This window comes from Schistocerca cancellata, chromosome 2, assembly GCF_023864275.1.
Source record: "Schistocerca cancellata isolate TAMUIC-IGC-003103 chromosome 2, iqSchCanc2.1, whole genome shotgun sequence".
NCBI classification, from domain to species: domain Eukaryota; kingdom Metazoa; phylum Arthropoda; class Insecta; order Orthoptera; family Acrididae; genus Schistocerca; species Schistocerca cancellata.
The window spans coordinates 818983711-818991074 of record NC_064627.1 but is presented as its reverse complement, the minus strand read 5'-3'; positions in this window follow the sequence as shown (position 1 = coordinate 818991074).

The following is a 7364-nucleotide window of genomic DNA, read 5'->3' as shown; positions in this document are numbered from 1 at the left end:
GTGTTTCTGGAGCCACTTCTGAACGTGTGGGGGAACGCATTCTCTTGGTGGAATTGACCAAGTCCGTCGGAATGCACAATCGACAAGAATAGATGTAGGTGATCAGACAGGATGCTTACGTACGTGTCATCTGTCATAATCGTATCTAGACTTATCAGGGGTCACATATCACTGCAACAGCACACGCCCCCACACCATTACAGAGCCTCCACCAGCTTCAACAGTTCCCTGCTGACATGCAGGGCCCTTTATGAGGTTATCTCCGTACCTATACACATCCATCCGCTCGATACAATTTGAAACGAGACTCATCCGACCAGGCAACATGTTTCCAGTCATCAGCAGTCCATTGTCGGTGTTGACACCTTTGTGCGGTGTGGTCATCAACGGTACATTAATGGACCTTCGTCTCCGATGGTTCATATCGATGATGTTACGTTGAATGGTTCACATGGTGACACTTGTTGATGGCCCAGCATTGAAATCTACAGCAATTTTTGGAAGGGTTGTACTGCTGTCATGTTGAACGATTCTCTTCAGTCGTCGTTTGTCCAGTTTATGCAGAATCTTTCTCCGGCCGCAGTGATGTCAGAGATTTGGCGTTTTACCGGATTCCTGATATTCACGGTACATTCGTGAAATGATCGTATGTGAAAATCCCCGTTTCATCGCTCCATCGGAGATGCTGTGTCCCATCGCTCGTGCGCCGACTATAACACCACGCTCAATCTCACTTAAATCTTGATAACCGGTCATTGTAGGAGCAGTAACTGGTCTAACAACTGCACCAGATACGTTTCCGACTGCAGTGCCGTGTTCTGTCTGCTTACGCATCTCTGTTATGAATAAGCATGCCTATGCCAGTTTCTTCGGAGCTTCAGTGCATATGTGGCTGACGAAAAGATTTCAGACGCACCATCGCTCAGTGCCGACACGACAAGGCCTCAGAGGATGGCATAAATGGCGTCGATGAAACGATCCCTTCCCCTGGAACGTTGATTACCACACATTCCACTGTCGAAAACGTTAGTTCGTATCACGATGCGCAACAGGTTAACGTTGTTCAGAACAACATTTTAATTGCTGAAACCCCCGGGGGATTCAATCCTTCTCTGAAGACATCGCGGACCTACAACCACACTGAACGTGATCGTACCGCTACGGAGTGCAGCGCGACAGCAATTTTCGTTCCAGTATAAAGGGTGGGGAGCGGGGGGTAGGGTGAACCACTAGGGACAGTTCAAAACCATTCGAGGAAAAGTGAACGTGATCCGAAACAGCAAAGAGCGTTTATGCTTTTTCAGCCCTGCCGTTTCGCAGCTCCCGGTGGCATGATAATGGGTGAGGGTGCTGGTGGGGGGTAGAGGGGTATATCAACTGTGGTGTCACCGCCAGACACCACACTTGCTAGGTGGTAGCCTTTAAATCGGCCGCGGTCCGTTAGTATACGTCGGACCCGTGTGTCGCCACTATCAGTGATTGCAGACCGAGCGCCGCCACACGGCAGGTCTAGAGACACTTCCTAGCACTCGCCCCAGTTGTACAACCGACTTTGCTAGCGATGGATCACTGTCAAAATACGCTAACATTTCCCGAGACGATAGTTAGTATAGCCTTCAGCTACGCCATTTGCTACGACCTAGCAAGGCGTCATTACCAGTTACTATTGATACTGTGAATAATGTACCGTCAAGAGCGACGTTCACCAATAATGGATTAACGTTAAGTATTCCACCAGCTACGTCCGTTTTTTCTAAATTCTAATTTCCTTGTCCTGTTCCAGACCTCACGCCAGCCTGCGTGAGCTAAAACGCGGGCCTTTCGGCTTCCTCTAGTAACACGGTGTTGGCTCTCCTGCCAACCAAAACATCAACAGTCGATGGCTCATCAAGCTTATTCCTCTGAAATAACTGCACTTTCAAGCTCCTCGTCTGTGTTGCAAGATTAGAAATTGCGAAGTCTATTTTGAGGAATGGTACATGAATTATAGATTTTACTGAGTAGTTTTGTCACAATTAATAAAATATTCCCGGCTATTACCCCATGGTCGGATGGATTTTCCAATAAAACGCAACGTTTCGTCGCCATATGCGGTGGATGTTTGCAAGGGGTGGGGGGTCATAGCCTTTTTGTGTGTCCGATTCAGACCCTGGCTCGATACTGACTGGCGTATCAGTAGCGATTCAGGGTGTGAATTGGGTATCTAAAGAAGCTACGGTCGCCCTTGAACATGTTCTCTGCAGATGGGGCCGAAACGTTGGGTTTTAATGGGGAATCCAACCAATGACGGCATAATAGCCCGGAATACTTTATTAATTGCGACATTTCCGACCACGAAAGTTTACATTTTACAATGAGTAATTTTGTTAATTTAGAACTCATAGATAGAAACGTTAATGTTTTAGTTAGTGAGACAGTGCTAAAGTCGAACAAGAAATAGATAGGGCTCTGTTACGCTGAATGCTCGAGCGTTTCGCTGTACTCGTCTCGATATGAGCCAGGTGTCCGACCGTTGCCACATGTTGCGCGATATCAGGAGCACGGCACAAATAAACAGCAGACGCGAGGCCGGTGCCCGGGATGACACGCAAATGTTTCCCGCTATTCGGTGCTGTCCCTGTCGCGCCGGCGGCGCCTGTGATTGCCGGCGCTTATCACCGCGGGGCACGTCCCACTCAGTGGAGGCGGCATCCCTTTGGTGTCCGTCCCCGGCAACTGGACACTTCCACGAAGCTGTCAGCGCGTGGCATTCGCCCGCACAGAGCGACCGACACGCGGAGGATTGGGCAGTGTCAGCCGCGGCGACAGCGCCGACGACGACGTCGACGGCGCGCCATAAGGGCGCAGCGGCTAATTAGGCGCGCCATCTGCGCCGCGACGCTTATTGGCGCCGGGCGTCAGTGGCGGGATTAGGCGGATCAGCGCGCCGCCGCGCCGCGCCGGCCCCCTACCCGGATCAGGGCGGCAGCGCCCCCACCGGAATACTTCGGCTCCCTTCCCTCCAGCCACGTACGCAGCCGACTGGGGCTGGACAGTATTTACCGTAATTATAACAACGTTCTGCCAGTATGAATTAAAAAACGCCTTCAGCTACAAATATTCCTGTTTTATTAAATACACGATGCATTTCGGACTCTGTGGGTCCATCATCAGGTGTAACTTGTCTTAATACATGATTTATTTTTTTCTCCAATGTGGTGAAACGCATATTCCCGTCATGAAAAGGGTTGGTGTTAGGTTATGAATATCGTAAGCCACCGCGCAAAATATGTGCGAAATAGAGGAAAAACTTCCTACATAATGAAAAAAACCGATTTAAACTTCTTAGCACCATCACACATTCTTTTCTACCTTTTGTTCATAAATATCACTTCACTCAGGAGGCACGTTAGCATACACAGCCGGCCGGAGTGGCCGTGCGGTTCTAGGCGTTACAGTCTGGAACCGAGCGACCGCTCCGGTCGCAGGTTCGAATCCTGCCTCGGGCATGCATGTGTGTGATGTTCTTAGGTTAGTTAGCTTTAATTAGTTCTAAGTTCTAGGCGACTGATGACCTCAGAAGTTAAGTCGCATAGTCCTCAGAGCCATTTTTGAGCAGACACATCTTTGCAAACACTTCACTGATGTTGTTGTACAGGATGTGATCAAAGATGAAATTATACGCAGTGCCAGAGATCTAATTATTTACGATACGTAGGAAAAAATTGAAATGATCGTACGGCATTGTCTGCGCGGAGACCCCATGCAGGGTGTTCGGCCGCCGAAATTGCAAGTCCTTTTTATCTGACGCCACTTCTCTCTCTCTCTCTCTCTCTCTTTTTTTTTTTTTTTTTGAACTCATTTTGTTCTGTATTGTTCGTTGTTCAGGTGTTCGTTAATCGATTTACTCAGGTTTTTTTTTTTTATTACAGAGGGTAGCTAAACCCTCTCACCGAACACGCTGAACTACCATGCCAGCCTCGAGGCAGAGAAAATCCCTCACACCGCCGGGAATCTAACCCGGGACCCCGTGCACGGAAGCGAGAACGCTACCGCAAGACCACGAGCTGCGGACAGGATATGTAGAAACAGGATGGAGTATGTTAAAAACGCTTTTATTGGATAATATGGTAAGTTTACGCTGTTCATTTCTTTCGCTATTTCGCATACATTTTCCGCGTTTGACTAACATCAAACCTTTTCATGACAGGAATATTCAGTTCACCTCATTCAACAGAAAAAATAAATCATTTATTAAAACAAGTTACACCTGATGACAGATCCACAGAGACCGAAATGCATAGTCTATGATAAAACCTTCAGAATTTGGAAGATAGTATTCAAGTCAACACTGTCAAATGCTTTTTCTAAGTCTACAACTGCTAGAAAACCCACCTTCTAAGATAATTCGTGGATCAGTATTCCCCCTCGTGTTCCAACATTTCTACGAATTCCAAACTGATCTCCCCCGAGGTTGACTTCTACCAGTTTTTCCATTCGTTTGTAAAGAATTCGTGTTATTATTTTGCAGCCGTGAATTATTAAACTGATAGTTCGATAATTTTCACATCTGTCAACACCTGCTTTCTTTGGAATTGGGATTATTATATTCTTCTTGAAGTCTGAAGGTATTTCGCCTGTTTCATACATCTTGCTCACCAGACGGAAGAGTTTTGTCATGGCTGGCTTTCCCAAGGCTATCAGTAGTTCTAATGGAATGTTGTCTACTCGAGGGGACCTTGTTTCGACTTAGGTCTTTCAGTGCTCTGTCATATTCTTTACAAAGGATCATATCTCCCATTTCTAAAATCCATGGAGAAGAAATAAAAACTTCGAAGTTTGCCGACGACATTGTAATTCTGTCAAAGACAGCAAAGGACATGGAAGAGCAGCTGAACGGATATAAGACGAACGTCAACAAAAGCAGAACGAGGATAATGGAGTGTAGTCGAATTAAATCGGGTGAAGCTCAGAGAATTAGATTAGGAAATGAGACACTTAAAGCAGTAAAAGAGTTTTGCTATTTGGGGAGCCAAATAACTGATGACGGTCCAAGTAGAGAGGATATAATATGTAGACAGGCTCTTGGTTCACGCCAGATGAAACTCCGGCGAGAATCACTGTTCAGACTATACCTGGACTCGTCCGTGAACATAACCTGGGACCACTGTTCCAATGACCATATACTTTGTTCTTGACACTAGGCTTTATGGGCTCTTCTGTGAGCAGGGGTCAGTGGAATGCACCTTGCAGGTCTCCGGGCGAATAAACCATGTCTGTTCGTTTGTCTGTAGGCTGTGTGTCTGGAGACAACTGTTCCAGTTGAAACGTCCCCTTAGAAAAATTATACTTGACTGTCCGCCCTACAAAAGAATGGCCCTGACTAACATTAACCTATACGTTTCACAAATCACTTAACTCACCAAAAATCTTCGTTACTCGAACTACTGCAATACAGCGAGCGCCACTACTGCCAGCTAAATAAAAGATTCAAACTACGGAAGGCACTAACTACTGATAGGCATAGTTAGCAAATGAAAGATTTTAATAGAGAACAAACAATGTATTTACCTTAATAGTGTTGAAAAATCATAATATACATAGCAGTTCATGACATCCAGTGTTACAAATTTCAAAACTCCGCCATTTCTCTCCCCACATCCACCACTGCTGGCGGCTCACCTCCAACTGCGCAACGCTACGCGCTGTTAACATCCAGCTGCCCAACACTACAATGGCCAACAACAATACAAACCAGCCACAGACTGCACACAGCACAGCCAGTGATTTTCAGAGCGCTACGTGGCGTTACCAATAAGAAAACCTAAACAGCTTACTTACATAGTCCCCATGCTCCCCACAAAAAATTTTACAAATTGTTTTCGGCGGTGGCCAATAATGATTTGATAAATTTTTTTATAATTACAATAACAAAGAAATCAAATGCACACACCTATTGATACAATGTTGGTCAAAAGCTAAAATTTTCTCACAGTCAATAAAGACAGTCCTGATCATTCATCACAGTAAATCTGCCGTTTCTTTTCTCAAAGTCTGAGCAGTTAAAGACAATGCACACGGAAGTAGTGGATTTCCATGGAGTCTTAAAGAAGTAGTGTTGTCCTTCCAACAGAAAGACAGTGCTGACTCTCGACATGCAGACAGGTAATGGTCCACAACAGAGCAAACCCACAGCAGAGTCTGTCGCAGTTTTGAAGAATATTGGTAGGTAGGTCATCACAGAGCAGACCCGCTGTAGTCCCGGTAGGGATTACGGTATTGGTGGGCCAGCAGAGATGCAGACCCACTGCAGTCTACATCTACATCTACATTTATACTCCGCAAGCCACCCAACGGTGTGTGGCGGAGGGCACTTTACGTGCCACTGTCATTACCTCCCTTTCCTGTTCCAGTCGCGTATGGTTCGCGGGAAGAACGACTGTCTGAAAGCCTCTGTGCGCGCTCTAATCTCTCTAATTTTACATTCGTGATCTCCTCGGGAGGTATAAGTAGGGGGAAGCAATATATTCGATACCTCATCCAGAAACGCACCCTCTCGAAACCTGGCGAGCAAGCTACACCGCGAAGCAGAGCGCCTCTCTTGCAGAGTCCGCCACTTGAGTTTGTTAAACATCTCCGTAACGCTATCACCGTTACCAAATAACCCTGTGACGAAACGCGCCGCTCTTCTTTGAATCTTCTCTATCTCCTCCGTCAACCCGATCTGGTACGGATCCCACACTGATGAGCAATACTCAAGTATAGGTCGAACGAGTGTTTTGTAAGCCACCTCCTTTGTTGATGGACTACATTTTCTAAGGACTCTCCCAATGAATCTCAACCTGGTACCCGCCTTACCAACAATTAATTTTATATGATCATTCCACTTCAAATCGTTCCGCACGCATACTCCCAGATATTTTACAGAAGTAACTGCTACCAGTGTTTGTTCCGCTATCATATAATCATACAATAAAGGATCCTTCTTTCTATGTATTCGCAATACATTACATTTGTCTATGTTAAGGGTCAGTTGCCACTCCCTGCACCAAGTGCCTATCCGCTGCAGATCTTCCTGCACTTCGCTACAATTTTCTAATGCTGCAACTTCTCTGTATACTACAGCATCATCCGCGAAAAGCCGCATGGAACTTCCGACTCTATCTACTAGGTCATTTATATATATTGTGAAAAGCAATGGTCCCATAACACTCCCCTGTGGCACACCAGAGGTTACTTTAACGTCTGTAGACGTCTCTCCGTTGATAACAACATGCTGCGTTCTGTTTGCTAAAAACTCTTCAATCCAGCCACACAGCTGGTCTGATATTCCGTAGGCTCTTACTTTGTTTATCAGGCGACAGTGCGGAACTGTATCGAACGCC